Below are 17,335 nucleotides of genomic sequence, written 5' to 3' on the forward strand. Positions count from 1 at the left end.
ATAAAAAACAAGCTATGTCCTCCACTATGATGTGATAGTCAAGGACCTTAGTGTTAGGGCACGGGTTAGGGTAAGGGGATAGTTAGTAAAGCTATCCCGTTACCCTAACCCCTGCCCTAACCCTACGGTTCGTGACTATCGCACCATAGTGGAGGACATTGCTATGTCCTTCACTGCACTGCAGTCGTCACGGACCTTAGGTCCTGTTTAGTTCCTAGTTTAGTCCTGCACGGAAGCACCCATTTAGGAACAGGACGGCAGCACACCATGCATAGTAATGAAGGCACGCTGGCTGAGCTCCTAGGCTTACACGGAGCGTGTACGAGTGCAGGGGGCGTGTCTGAGAGTAGAGCTCTCAGCATAAACACGCCCCTGCAATGTTGAACAGCAGAAGCTGTTAAGAAATGAGCGAGATCACTCACAGGTGTCCTCATATCCCCATCAACAGACCCCCACATGTACAACAGCAACAGGATATATAAAATAAAAGAAAAAACCCATCTATATCTTTTAAAACACCGATTAAAGAACCATAAGTGCGTGGGTGTGCCCATCGCTTAGCTACGGTTAATGTAGCTGAAAAAGCAAAAGGAGGATAAAAAGCAGGATATGTGCAAATGAAGCAGTATAGCAATATTGTAGAGGGCAGAGCATTCGCCTCACGAGTAGTCAATCCCGGTTTGAGTCCCACTGGAGTACATTCCATTTCCATGTCAAATACTGTTATGATCAATATATTTAGTTGTATAACCTAATAAATAACATATATGTGTGAACTGGAGTAGTAAGCAGTGTACTGAATGATAACCCCATACACTTGCCAAATCCAGCCCCCCCCCCCCAAGAATCAGTAGAGTATTACTGTCGAAAATAGAGCAGTAGTAAGGACAAAATAAGCATGACTAAGCACGTGCAAGTCTGTTTGCACGATGGGAAGCAGTGCTTCCAAAGAGTAAGCAATAGTGAGGCTAACCATGTATAAGCGGATGTCACCGGAAGTTAGCAGTGCTTACCATCGTGCAAACCCGCTGACAACAGCGTAAAAAGTACTTCAACCAATCCGTATCCAACAGGCCTCATTCTGGCCAGCAACAAATTAAACAGTCCCTGCAAGGCTCAAACCTAGGAACCTGCATACCATAGGTAATGTGATTTACCACTAAGCCACCGCAGGTATACATAGCCCTGATGTTTCCACAAACAAAGCATACAGTAATACCATTCAACATTACAGGACATGTAGCTAAATACGTAGATGTATGTGTGTGGATATATCTATAACTAAATAGATATATACTTCTCTCACTGCATTACATATGTAGACATACATATATATAAATATCCACATATAGATATATGCATATGCAGACATCCATATATCTATATGTCGTTAGATATACATACAGCAATATATATATATATATATATATATATATATATATATATATATATATATACATATGTATATATGCATATATAGCTATATATATATATATATATATATATATATATATATATATATATGGGTCTACTTCGAATAACCGAATCCCGCCACTTCACCGACACCCAGAAGATCGAGACGGAATGACCGAACAGGTAGATGATCGAAAAAGCGATATTCCGACAGCCGAAAGACCGACAACGGCAACGTGTGAGCGTGATCCGGTAAGTGTGCGATAGTGACGGATTTAGGTTTGGGGAGCGGACAGGTAAGTGTACGATAGTGAGGGATTTTAGGTTAGGGTGTGGGAAAGGTGAGTGTGCGGTAGTGTCGGACTTAGGGTTCCGGTAAGGTAAGTGTGTGATAGTGACGTAGTGTAGTGTAGTGTAGGGAAGGGTTGAGTGTGTTAGGGTTAGTATGCGGGTGGAGTGAGTGTGCGATAGTGACGGGCTTAATGTTTTAGGGTGGGTTAAGTGAGTTAGGGTTAGGGTGCAGGTAGGGTAAGTGAGCGATAATGACAGTGTTGAGGTTTAGGGGTGGGTAAGTGAGTTAGGGTTAGGGTGCGGGTTGGGTAAGTGTGCAGTAGTGTCGGACATTAGGGTTAGGGTTTAGGTTAAGGTTAGTGGATATGTTATTGTGTGCAATGTGTAGTTTACGTTTTCTGTGTCGGTGTAATGGTGTTCGGTGTTTTGAGTTGTTGGTGTTTGTCGGTGTTGTGTGTTTTCGGTTGTTTGGGGTCGGTAAATTGTGTGTCGATGAATCGGAAGTTTGGTTATACAAAGTAGACCCATATATATATATATGTATAGATATATATATATATATATATGTGTGTGTGTGTGTGTGTGTGTGTGTGTGTGTGTGTGTGTGTGTGTGTGTGTGTGTGTGTGTATATAAACACAGATATATATCTATGATATGAGCCAGCACATAGGAATGACACATATGACCACAGGCACCGCCAATGGGGGTGAGGGGTCTCGATCAACATACGTGTTACACGTACCAATACCCCCCCACAGCCAAACAGGTGAAACATGCAAACAAACACACAAACAAAGTAAATAAACCACTGCTTCCCAAACCACAGGCAGGATACTACCAGTAGGAGAAACATTGTGGACCCGCTAAATCTAATCTAGAAACAAAGACAGGAACGTCCCTTGTGGGACAACCCAAAAATTCTAGGGTATTCGGATTTCCGCCATTACACAGATCCATCAAGGCAGGACGCGTATGTACCCGGACTGCAAGATTGGGAAAGCCTGATGATCCATGGGTCGAGACAACGTACATGATGGGTCCCGAGAAATCGGGAGTGGGCAGTATGTAGTGGTGTGGTTAGACCCGACCTCCACCCAGAGAAAGGATGAGTGCTGCGGAGGAGGACCGGGGGTAGGGGAACTATGGGTATGAAAATATGGGTCAAGGTGTGCAGGTGTTGGATGGAGCGGTTCTAATCGGACCGCCTCGTGGATGTAAGCTATAGTGTGAATTGGGCAGAGCATTCACCTAATGAGTAGCCATACCCGGTACAAGTCGCACTGCAGCACAGTCTATTTTAAATGGCAAAGCACGTCATAACCAATTTTGTTGTTGCAAAACCCAGTAAATAACACAAAATAACACATGGTTGCAGCTCCCTACTGCAGGCATGTAATCCATTCTAACTGGCATAACAACTTATTATTGTGGTCCTCACCCCCACCCAGGGGTGTGAGTGTCCAAATCTACCTCTAAATTCAGTATATATGCACAGCTGTTGCTGTAGAAGAAATGGCCAGCTGTGGACCTTCCCTTCAGCCTTCCTGCACATCCCTGGCTATTTCCCCTACTGACTGTCCCTCTTTATGCCCCTTTAACACCACTTACCTATCGACCCCTTATTCTTTTCTTTTAAAGTTTAAAGTTACAATTAGGTGACATCCTCTTCCCCAACTATATTGGCAGAATCTGGAACTCCCTACCCACATCTATTTCTTCAGCTGTCTCAAAGGACACATTTAAAAAAACACTTGAAGGAACACCTCAAGCACACTTGGATCTGCACATGCTCACCACCTGGCTAAATCCCCCCTTACACTCTATACCCCATACATAAACTACTGAAACTAACACTTCTTTTTCTTGCCTCACATACATATCCTAACATCCTTTAAACCTTCCCTATTGCTCCCCTACCAATTATTCCCACCACCTAATATACAGTTACAATGTCCCTCCCTCTACCTACCTACCTACTCCTTCACTATTCTCTTCTACTCTACCACACAGGTATGGAATAACTAAACCTAATCCGAATACCTGAGTGTAACCTATCCAGGTATGGAATAACTAAACCTAACCCGAATACCTGAGTGTAACCTATCCAGGTATGGAATAACTAAACCTAACCCAAATACCTGAGTGTAACCTATCCAGGTATGGAATAACTAAACCTAACCCGAATACCTGAGTATAACCTATCCAGGTATGGAATAACTGAACCTAACCCGAATACCCGAGTGTAACCTATCCAGGTATGGAATAACTAAACCTAACCCGAATACCTGAGTGTAACCTATCCAGGTATGAAATAACTAAACCTAACCCGAATACCTGAGTGTAACCTATTCAGGTATGGAATAACTAAACCTAACCCGAATACCTGAGTGTAACCTATCCAGGTATGGAATAACTGAACCTAACCCGAATACCCGAGTGTAACCTATCCAGGTATGGAATAACTAAACCTAACCCGAATACCTGAGTGTAACCTATCCAGAACTGTTACACTGGAATCTAACTTCACCTTAATCTGATCTATGTCATCCATCATACCTGGCATGTTAACTTAAACTATGCATGAATAATATGTTACTTAGCTATGTTAAGTCTGTTGCTCTCTATGAATGTGAACACCTCTGTATTACTTGTAATGATTAGCTGAGTTTTACTGTGGAGCTTTTCTCCCTGGGCCTCCGCTGAAAATGGACAAGCATCCAGTCAGATTTTCCTGGTCAACAAATGTAAAATAAATAAATAAAGTAGTGCGGGGGTAAGTGGGAGTAAGCACTTTTAAGCAGCAGTAAGCAGGTTTAAGTCTGTTTGCACAGCGGTAAGCAATGCCTACACTGGTTACGCAATGTAGAAGCTAACTCAGTGTAAGAAGCCATAACCGGAGGTTAGCATTTCTTACTCTCGTGCAAACCAGCACAAACCCGCTTACAGTTGCTCAAAAGTGCCTTAGTCACTCTGTAGCCAACAGCTCTCATCCTGCCCAGCAGCAAAATACTCTGCACTCCCAAATTGCAACCCCCAGACCCTGCACACGATAGTCAAAGTGAGTTACCACTAAGCCATGGCAGATACACATACAGCTGCTGTTATCACAAACATATCATCCAGCACAGTCATTCAACAGTATAGAAAATGTATTTAATTATGTAGATTAATAAGAGCAACCATTTCTACATAGCTCAAATACAGTATTTCGACCAGTCTATGTGTATCATAAAAACAGTGCCTGTCCAGTCCTACTGTAAGAACAGTAGTCTTGCATAATATATAAGAGAATAATAAAAATTGGTGCACGTCGAGGGGACATGTGGGTGTGCTTCATGTACAGAATGTCAGACCTGGGATGCCTGTTCTGCGGAATTGGGAGATGAGGCTGGCCAGGTGAGTGAGCAAATCACTGCTTCTCAAACCCCTGGCAGGATGCTACCAGTGGGAGAAACAGTGTAGATCAGCTAAGTCTAATTTTGACACAAAAACAGGTCTGTCCCTGGTAGGTCAAACCAAAAATTGTGAGTCACATCAATGTTTACACCTGTATCAGAAGACGAACAAGGCAAGGCTCATATGTATGTGGACTAAATGAATGAAGAACCTGAAGAAGCTTGGGTCGAGACAGTATACTGGATGAGTACCGAGACATGCAGAGAGGGCAATGTATGGAGGTGTGGTATGGCTGGGCTAGCAAATGGAGAATGGATGGTTGCTGTGTATGTGGAGCTCAGGGGTGGGAGAAGGAACCATGGGTATGACATTATAGAAGAAATATGCAAATGAAGCAGCACTGCAATAGTGTAGTGGGCAGAGCATCCACCTAATGAGCATGCATTCCCAGTTTGAGTCCCACTCTAGCACAGTCTAATTTACATGGCAAAGCACATTATCACCAATAGTTTTGTTGCAATACCTAATAAATAGCATATATATATATATATATAAAAGTGGAGTACCACAAGAAATGCACATGTCAGATCAGTGTCAGACTGAATAAGGCACTAGTAAGCAGGTTTAAGCACAAATAAGCAATAGTAAGCATATATAAGCACTAGTAGTCAGGCTTAAGCCCATTTGCATGGCGGAAAGCAATGCCTACACTGTTTAAGCAAATCTGAAGCTAACGCCCTGTAAGCAGATGTAATGGCAGGCTAGCAGTGCTTCTCTTCGTGCAAACCTGCTAACAACTGACTAAACGTGCCTTAACCACTCTATATTCAATGGCCCATGTTCTGCCCAGCAACAAAATAAACAGCCCCAGCTAGGCTCGAACACAGAACCCCACACATCATAGGCAAAGTGATTTACCACTAAACCATGTCAGATATACATAACCCTGATGTAGTCAAAACATATCAACCAGCCCAGTCATTCAACAGCACGGAGAATGTATTCCAACATGTAAATGTATTTGTGTGAGTAAATATAGTAATATCTAAAAAGATACAACATATCAATAGATGTAGATAGCTATATAAACACATATATATATATATATATATATATATATATATATATATATATATATATATGTATATATATATATATATATATATATATATATAATATATATATATATATCCATAGAAATAAATGCATATATATATATATGGCTACACATCTGTAGATAGCAATGGTAAATTGACAAATACAAATATGTCCACATGCACCGTTAATGGGGTTGGGATGCCCAAACAATATATGTCATGTACAAATAGGCATACTCCCCTACCACAACCAAACACGTCTGCCCTGCAATACACTAAAATGTTACAGATCACATAAGCAGGACCTGACATGACATGTGCACAACATGTAAACAGTACTACAACCCACCTGTATTATGTCAGGCTGGTATTGATAACATATCATGCAGTACAGCGTGGCTTCCATAGGAAATGTAGAATATGGAAGCCATCAACATCCTCAGGATACATATACACAGAAACATATATGCAAATACAGATCTACAGATATATATATATATATATATATATATATATATATATATATGTATATATATATATATATATATATATATATATATATATATATATATATACATGTGACTACACAGGCACATGCAGATATATGTACAGTAAGATACATATGTAGAAGGTGCACACAATATGGAACAGTCACTATGCCTACAGTTAACACCATAACAACTGGACACTGTATGGGTCACCCATACAAATGACAATTGTTGCCTGCAACATATGCCCACAGAGAGGTCATAGGATAAAACACCACACACAGGTTTGCAGAAATGGATAACCTTTATTTGTGTACCATTACAGTTTTATATGCCATGTATTATAGCTATTCAGACACTAGCATCCATATAAACAGAGTAATGCAACTGTGAAATAGTTATACTAATATAGTAGTCTGGAAAGGTTCACAACTGTTGCTATCCAGACCAAGCCCTTCAAATTGTGCAATAGTAAAGACAGACTGGGCCACAGGATACCAAACTATCAACAGTAAGTAATGCAGTTTTATAGTTCAGCAGCCTCTGTCTACACTCTGTACAAAATCACTAGGTGGTAAAGACTTCAGTTGACCAAATGGGATGTAACTGTTACATATCAAGGCATAACTGACACCATCACAAGCACACTGATAAACAGTATGAATGGCAGGAGGCAGTAGGCCTGCATTAACCCAATTTATGTAAGTAATGTAAATCAGCGGTTAGTGTTGTCACCTCACAGCAAGAGGTTCTCCGGTTCGATCCTTGGCTGGGGTGCCTTCTGTGTGGAGTCTGCATGTCCTCCCTGTGGTCGCGTGGGTTTCCTCCAGGTACTCCGGTTTCCTCCCACATCCCAAAGACATGCTGTAGGTGGATTGGACGCTCTAAATTGGCCCTAGGTGTGAGTGTGTGCATGTGTGTGCCTTCTGTGGAAGGTTGTGCGCCGGGCTGGCAACTCGTCACCGTAAAACTCCACTGCCAGTCATGAGCAGACAGGTGTTCCGCTGTGGCGACCCCTAACCAGGAAAAAGCCAAAAGAAGAAGAAGAAAAAGAAGATGTAAGTAATGTAAATATAGGTGAAGTGTATGGTACTGTACATCCAGATACCTTAAGGCAGCGCACCCCTGATACCCCAACATTTTGTAACAGCCTAGTTTTTTTATGGTGCATCTGCCCCCTAGACTCAATTATACAGGGCCATATACCCCTGTTACATACACTGGCTTCGGGATTGCATAAGGGCACACATGTATTGTGTAGGTAAAGTCACACATATATGGCCTCAGCCCCACCATATGTGTGGGGGATACAACAGCAGTGGACTGATGGCAGCAATGGCAGTGTGATATACTCACAGCCCACTACAGAACAACCCCTGACAGCATGTCATATGTGCAAAGCTTGGTATGTAGGTGGAGAACAGAGGCTGGAACGCAGGCCCATATGTCGAAAACTGTTGCCATACACTAAGCAAGTCGCTGGTGTTACAGTATAGTCTGCAACATACCCTTAGTCAGGGAATTGAGGTTAGAAACATAAATGGATGTAGCCATGTACTGATAGCACTCAACACACACACACTTCCAGTGAAATGTCTGACACAGCACCTATGTGGTGGACAGACAAAACATGATAGGCACACCTCTGGCCACCAAGAGGAGAGGCCCACAGTTGAGAGCTATGCAGACAGACTGCATTCCAAGGTAAAATAGTATGTACACACACACCCTGTAACACCAGTACTATACAAAGCATAACACAACTCTACTCACACTCTGTCTGTAGTTCTGGAACATCCTACAAATATGTAGCTGGCCTGAGTGTGCTGGTTCTCCTGTAAGATGTATTGCTACCTGCTGTCTGTAACACTGATGCTCACACACAGGAAGGATGTCCATCACACAGGAAAGGTAAAGGAACCATGCCCACATGATGTGGGGATTTATAGTAGGTGGTTGCCATGACAGCGGTAATTGGAAGTACTGCACAGCAAGCTGCATGCAGTTAGCAAGTGGAGGACACTGATTGGTGCAGAGGCCATCACCTGATCATGTGCATCACCTACTAAAGCCAGGCTGCAATCTGTTCAAAACAGCTCAATCCATTTACTGGAGAGAAAGAGACAGAGAGAGAGAGAGAGAGATAGAGCAAGAGGAAGAGGAAGAAAAAAAGAAAAAAAGAAAAACGACAAAGCTCTTCAAACAAAAAGCTGACGTCACAGGCATTTAGCCAGCTGTCATTCAACAAGACATCATTCCCACAACAGGTATGTGAGGTATATATACATGTAATAGAATGTAGTACCTGGTCCATCATAATGGGATAGATGATGTGGAATGATTTATATGTGCCATCAGGTGTTGTTGTGATGATGTTCAACTGAACAACTGCTATGGACAATAGTGTCTGTCCCTGTGTGTAGTTGGCCATAGCCGTTAACTGTGCAGGTCAGCACTAACAGACAAGATGTAAGCCATCATAGTGTGTGTTGTGTAATGGGAAATATGTATATTACGTGGACAATAGCTGGTGGTGGAAGTAATGCCATTATGATGGACGTGTGGGAGCCATGGCCCACCACTGGCAGGATACTCAGGTGAATCTGTAATGTAGCATGCCAGAATGCCATAGGTGTGCAATAGGGTTACCTGCAATCGGCTCCTACATATACCCCCACTAATGTCAGGCCATGTCCATATGTGGCACTTGTCTGTGTTGTAGCAAGGCAGAACAGTGCAGCTGTGCAGGAAGGTGTTGTCAGATTGTGGAGCTGATGTCTGAACATACCTCACATATAGGTATGCATATGTGTACATATGTCACATATATAATATTTAAAGATCTATATGTATATCAGCATGTATGTCCAGAAATATGCATATACCCATGTGTAGACATAAATATGTGCACATATATATGAAGTTGCATATATCTACACACATATAGATAAAAACCGATATGCAAATGTCTACATCTGTACAAACACACACACAAACAGATATGTATGGTAAGACATGTCCCCTATATCACTACCACAGTGATGTGTGCTATGTGCGAGGCAGGAGCACACATAGCAATGCAGACAGATATCTACAGCTGGCAGTGTGCGAACCATGGAGGGGTATGTCACATGTTAGTCCCATCCTAGCACCACAATGCCCCTGCCTGTGAAGTATGCAATAGGAATATGGGGAAGTATGGAAGATACACACTTGGAGGTGGTCAGGATTGGTAGATATAGAGGACAGTCTACAGGGGTGGTATGTGACACATGTGGTGGATAAACACCATGGATGGTGTGTGTGGTCTGTGATGTGGATGCCCCATGGTCCCCAATATGGCCACAATAGGAACAAGGCTCCCACCAACTCCCACGCACAACAGCAGTCCACGTTCTTAAAGTGCCAGGTCTGGTGGCTGAGCAGAAGGAACATGTTGGCCATGTGAATGTGTACTGGGTGCCTCAGACGGATGTAGCACATCCCTCATGTGTCTGTGGAGCCTGGTATGGAACAGACTCTAGACCTGAGCTCAAGGGACAGGGACATGTTGGTGTGTGCCCGAGGGGGGTGAGCCAACATCCCCTGGGTGGTTCCACCTGATGGTATGGCTGTAACAGTACACGAGGAGGCCCCAAGTTGGCACACACATGTGATGTGCCAGGTATCCTGGCCAGATGGGTGTCGAGAGGTGGATCAACTGGCCAATGGAACATATACATGTTATTGTGTCTCTGTCATAGTACATATGTTGGTAGTAATAGTCTACACAATCCCGATACATGTCCAACAGCATGCATAGAACCCCCCTATAACATAGACTGTCAGATGAGCAACAATCTCAGAGCAGCCATACCACTAGCATATATGTAACCATAGTGGCCCCGACAATAGCATGCAAGTGAATAGTCTGTAACAGGCCGGCAATATTAGTGTCCACACAGTGGACATGGCTACAATCACATAGCAGAATGTGTGGTACACTACACAATCTATCCAAATGGTAGTGAAGCTGTAGCCATACCTAATGAGTTGTGTGTATAGTTTGTTGAAGCTGATATGGCGGGGGTGTGACAGATATGTGTATTATGAACTGTGGTAACCTTGCCATATGAGTCACTCAGGCCTGTTCCCATGCTCATGTTTTTCAGGCACAATGGCACACATCTGGCTCCCAGCATATTCCTCAGAGGAGAATGACGTAATAATAAACCACCTGGTACTGCACTTCCAGGTCCTGTTTGGCAGGACAGCACAGGAACAGCAGGAGCTGACCGCCATGTAGAACAATCTCATCCACAGGGTCAATGATGTCGGCCTGCATAACCGCAGTTATGAGAAGTTCCAGCATCATTGCAGAGACCTGCTTTGCAATGCCCGTCGGCGTGCTGCCGCAGTCTGGGGGGATTACCTTGCCACAGGGGGGACCATGCCATCCATCCCCCTGACACATGTGGAGAAGCTCCTGGCCAGCCTTGTGGCACCTGCCCATTCTGAACAACATCAACCACTAGACCCCTTCGTGGAGGTGGGTGTCACCCACACAACAGCCAAGGAGCGTGCAGGTAAGGACACAGGGCACATCAGTAGACCACTGTTGTGTAAATATCTGCAGTGGTACATGTAGATCATGCATATCTGATATGTTATACAAATAATGTGTTGATGCATTGTAGTGATAAACAGATGTCCAGATGTGGTAGTATTGTGTGAATTTAAAGTAGATGTATGGTAGTACTGGACCCAGCCTGTAGTAGTGCCACAGGTGTGGGCACTGACATTGCATCTCTCACCCACTTATGTAGGTCCCTCCATGGTAACAGCAAGGCAGCAGCCTGAAGCTGGTGAGTATGTCTTATGTAGATACATGCCAACACACCGGACATATAATGGTGATGTAATATTCCATGCACACATCTAACACACCTACCCTGAATGCATGCTGTACATGTGCATGTATTGTTGCTGTGAAATGCATGGTCTTACAGGGGCGAACGTGATGGGGTATTGAAATGGTATGTCACACACCTGCATGACAACTAACATCATGTCATTGTGGAATGTGTCCACAGGGGGTAACATACTGTTGGTAGACATGGCCTACAGTAGCGACATGTTCTGGACAACACCCATATACAGTGCAACATGTGGGGCAATGCCAACTGCTGCTGAGATACACTATGGCATACAGCATTAAACTAGTCCACATTATCAGCTGGGTCTAAGCTGCAACACATGGTGTGCAGTGTATGGGACACTGCAAGCTGACACATGTGTAGGGCTTACCTGTCATGCATCTGCATAAATGCTGAGGGGGGTGGTCTCTGCATGAAACACCAGTGCACTACAGCAGGGATCCTAATGATGGTAGGAATGGCTGTATCTGCATATAGCCAGGCCCAGGACCTGTGGCAGCTGTAACCCTACTCATACTGCAATAGTGACAGCATTGTGTGAACACCATGGGATGTGCACATGAGTGGACCTTGCAATCATGCAGAATAGGGGGACATGTGTAGGGTAGACTGAACATACACTGGCAATTGCGGAAGGGCTATGTTGGTATACCCCTGCAATGAGCAGTGACTGCTGTAGTACACACAACAAGAGGTGTGATAAACCGTCATGATAACGGTGTGCACACACATCCCCACATGGTGTGTATGCACTGAAGTCAGCAGCCGCACACCTACCACAATCTGTAGACACTGCATGTGAATGTACAGGACATATGTTACATACAGGGTGTGTGTACAGCTAAGATCTGCAGTGTTGTGGTCCCATGCCAGATCACGGATGTGTGTGTAAAAGCAATAAAGGTGTGCACACCCCCATAGCAATGGTATGCTCTGATGGTTGTCAGTGTAAGCATTTCTGCAGTGGCCATACATGGTCTGTTGATGTTGACAGCTGTAAATCAGGCTTCTGGGATTCACCAATGACAACAGTCCACATATCATCCCAGGTATGTGTTGCTGAAATACATAGGGGCTGTGAAAGGTACAGCTGGCATAACTGACATGGTACTACACATTCCGCAATGGGTTGGACACCTGTGAGTTGTGGGGCACAGTACATGGCAGGGTGCAGAGCAGGTGCACAGCAATAATGTGTACATGGGTACAGAGGTATCCAGGGGAAGGGGCATTGCCTAGTCACAGCACATGCATCATACACATGTATACCACTGCTAGCATGGTGTGAGTATAGCTGAACTGCATGCTGTTCTGTACCATATGTTCTGCATGTTTTGCAGATGGGTAATTGGATGACTGTGTGTACGAGCATTGTGCATCCTCAACTGTTTGTGTGTGTGTGTGTGTGTGTGTGTGTGTGTGTGTGTGTGTGTGTGTGTGTATGTTCATCCTGGTGGTTAGTTAGTTTGCCTGCATGCTCACTCTGGCGAAGTGGTGGGAGGTAGATGCATGTATGATGCGTGTGTGCATGTGTGTCTTTGTGTGTGTGGCCATGTATGCACATGTGTGATTGTGGGGAGTTCATATAGCTGTACCCCCTTTGGGACCGTCTAGTACATGGACATGGAGTGCCACATTGCACACTAGGAATACCTGTCATGTACTCACAGGACAGCAAATAGTATAGTATGGCCTGTAGCTTGGATCAGGCATCCAGAGGGAAGAAAGACCCTAGGTACACAGTTAATATTGCTGTCAGTGGAGAGGTCACCTACCGTCCATGTATTCATCTCTACAGATGCATTGAGGAAGTAATAGTCAACACCAGGAAGTGCATCTACATATTACAGCTGACACTTGATGGGCCGATGGAGCAGCATATCTGGCATGTACTGAGCATTACATACACATGACACACCAGTGGGAGCTATTATGGCTACAACATAGTAGCCCACACACATAGGGGCCATGCAGATAATTCCGGCCATACAGAGGGTGCATAATGAATGACAGCATTGAGGCCATGTTACTCCACTACACACATGTCAGGCAGGTAATGTAGCAACAGGCCTTGTGTTGTGGCCGCTTGTGTAGGCATTTAGAGGACTGTGATGTTAATTAGTGGTAGCAATGTGTGTATGTAAACAAGTGTGATGCAGAATGGGGTAACACATGGATAAATACGTGGGGCTGTCTGTAAAGTCATGGGCAGGTAGGTAGTACAGAGATGTGTGTGTGTGTGAGTGTGTGTGTGTGTGTGTGTGTGTGTGTGTGTGTGTGTGTGTGTGTGTGAGTGTGTGTGTGTGTGTGTACTTTTAAGCAATGCTGTACATGTTTTAAAGAGCAGTTATTGTTTTCCCCCACAGGTGGCGAGGTGGGTCAGGGTCCCTCCTGCACCCAATCTGAAGTAGGTGTCCATACAGACACCGATGATGATGATGATGATGATAATGGTGAGGCACAGGTGGGGTTGTCAGAGGCCGACACTGCACCAACATTTGACATCCCCCTTTTAGCTACCCCACACACAGTTACAGTGCCTATGCACACCCCAGCACCAGTGGCCATAGCAGAGGGACAGCTGGCGTTCAGTGGCAGTGCACGGGAAAGTGTGGTAACCATGCCTACTGTGTCAAGTCAGGCAGGGTGCCACATAGGCGGATGTCCCAGGGTGCTCATGGTAGGGCCACTGGACATCATGTTCCTGGCATAGGCAACATAGCTGCAACAAGCAGACACATGTTCTAGGCTGTAATGGCAGTGCAGGCACGTATTGAGCGTTACACCAAACAGGGACTTAGGCTGCAGAGGGCTGCACTTGCTACTGTAGGCGACAACCTCTGTGAAGAGGCGGCTGCCATCCGTGCTTCTAATGAGCAAGCGGATAGACAGCATGATGAGCTGATGGCCCTCATCAGCCGTGGTGTGTCCGTGCTTCAACATGTGGTGGGATGCGGCAACACCCGTGTGGACATAGCCCAGCAACACCAACAGCTGGCACTCAACGTGGGCCTGCTAGGACACCAAGGTGCTCCCGTAGTGGCAATAGCAGGCCCGGCAGTGAAGGGGTGTGCTGTCCACACCACACCACAGAAGGCCACGTGCATGTGGTCCTGGCCAGTCCCAGGAGAGATGTGGTACCAGCTGACAAATGTCATCAGCAGGTGAGAGTAGCACTTTAACACCTGTACCTGCACGTTCCTGCGGAACTCCTGGCAGGCACAGTCCACAAGTCTATGGCCGGAGTCAATGAACTGCACACCCTGCCAGGTGTGGTCTGCAGCTGTCCATAACCACCTGTGTAGGGCAGCCACAAGGTAGAACTGTGTGCATGCATACCCACACACTATGCAAACACACCCAGGGCACATCATACCTAGACAAACCACATCACCTCAGCCAGCTCCCCAGAATACACCCCTCATTCACACACAATGTCAAATGTATGGCCCACCCTCAGCCTCTGGCAGACCAACACCACACCCTGTGCATATGATGATACCTGTGCCCCATCCCTGTCATCCATACCATCAATGCAGGGACAAGCTGATATGGTTCTGATGCACAGGGTGACTGTACACCAATGTACCACAGTCCTGCAGTGTAACATGTAGTAGGGTGTAGAGTGTGAGGCATGATTGGCAGGTAGTTTAGCCATCCAGCAATGATGCCTTCTAGCTGTTTGTAACACTGCTTGGTTGTGGTTTCTAAACAGATATGCAAGTGTGTTGTAGGTGTACATGTGTCAGCACGAGGATGGTCTGCAGTCATAATGCACAACAGGGTATGTCACTGTGCTGACACCATGGCAGTGACATATCTGGGGTACAGCCAAACACATTTCACAGGTTACTATACCGGGTATTGCCTGTGCAACATGGACAGGTGACCCACTGAGGCGTGTATACCCTGCAACCTGATGTAGACCCATCCACATATATGCACACTGTTACTTGCCAACACTGGGACTAGAACCCTACCTAGCAATGTCATGATATTGACGTATGTGGCCTACACTGCATAAACACTGCCTTAACCACTTTATATCCAACAGACCTTGTTCTGGCCAGCAACAAAATGAGCAGCCCTTGCAGGTCATGAACTCAGGGCCCTTTACACCGAAGTCACAACACATGACCACTACACCATGACCACTGTGGGGACAGCTGTTGTGTTACCAACATAGCTGTCATTACCCAAATTGAGTGGTACTGAACACTTGCCTTTACGTTTTAGATTGTGTAGTCCTTGTCATTAATATGACAGTTGCATTACATATGTTGTTTTATCATAATGTACACATAGCAGATACATACGGTGGGATACATGTGGGAGGGTATACGCAACCATGACGTTTACTCATGACAGGTATATGGATGTATACATATAGGTGTATAGATATCTACAGGTACATACACAGGTATACACATACATATGCCTGTATACACATCTGTATAGTGCTACATATATATGGCCATGTGTACACCTCTTCGTATGTACATATGTGTACATATCTATACATATTTGTATCTATACATATGTGTATATATAGGTATATGTATATGTACATATAGATATGTGTAAATAGCTATATATTTATTCACATCCTATGTGTATAGATATGCCTAGTTATGCTGGTATATATTTAGATATCTATGACTATATGTGCACACATATCTATACCGATATACCTACTACTGTCAATATATCTGTAGATATCCATACGTTTATGTGCATATGTATCACTATCTGTAAATGTGTAGACATATATTGCTCTGTATATGTATATATCTGGGAGTGTATATGTATATCTATGTACATATACATACCCATCTATATATGTTGATATGTATATGTGTAATCATAGATATATATCTGGATGATTATATGTACAGATGTTCTCACCATATGTCCTGGACATGGAGTGTAGACCCACCCCAGCCCCTATAGTCCCAATGTCGTAGTGCAAGTGGATGTCAGGTATGTATAGCAGGTATATTGGTAGACTATTGCTACTGTAATTGGGATTGTTTACACAGACATGGTGTGTGTGGAAGGTCACATCTGCTTTCCACATGTGTGCCATTGGCTATTGACAGACATCCTAAGGACATCCTGGTAAAGTACCACTGCTAGCACGTAATGCCCCTGTGGACTGCAGCACAGATATTGGCCAATATATGTGGACATTCTGAAACACTCCTTACAGTCCAGAGGTATACACAAAACCCCTTAGTGCTAAACATGCGTACCATGCATGACAATATGGATGTTAGCCATGTAGATGGTTATAACACATAACGACTGGTATACATATGGCACCATAGGTTATGGATACACACTCCCCTGTCTGGCCTGACTCATAATAACTGCTGGTACAGGGGTGCCATGGCCACATACTACCCATTAGATAGTGGCATACATCTGTACAGCATCCCACTGCTCTGTCTGACATACATGACTGTTAAGGGAGACCCGGCAGCAGTACATCCAGCAAGTATCTCCACATGACATCTCACTGGATAAGTACACTAAGCTGCTAGACATGTAACAATGCACTGTGCAGGCTACAGGCAGACTGGCTCAAAACTGGCCAACATTTCCTATGGGGGAATGCACATGTACCTGCATATATAGCAGGCTCTGCAGGCATATCACACCACAGGGTAAGATACACCTGTGTGAAGGTGCATAACCACATCCAATGTGAACACAGCCACAGCCACATATGGT

The sequence above is a fragment of the Protopterus annectens genome, chromosome 10.part0 (assembly GCF_019279795.1).
Source record: "Protopterus annectens isolate FY-2018-M chromosome 10.part0, PAN1.0, whole genome shotgun sequence".
NCBI lineage: Eukaryota > Metazoa > Chordata > Ceratodontiformes > Protopteridae > Protopterus > Protopterus annectens.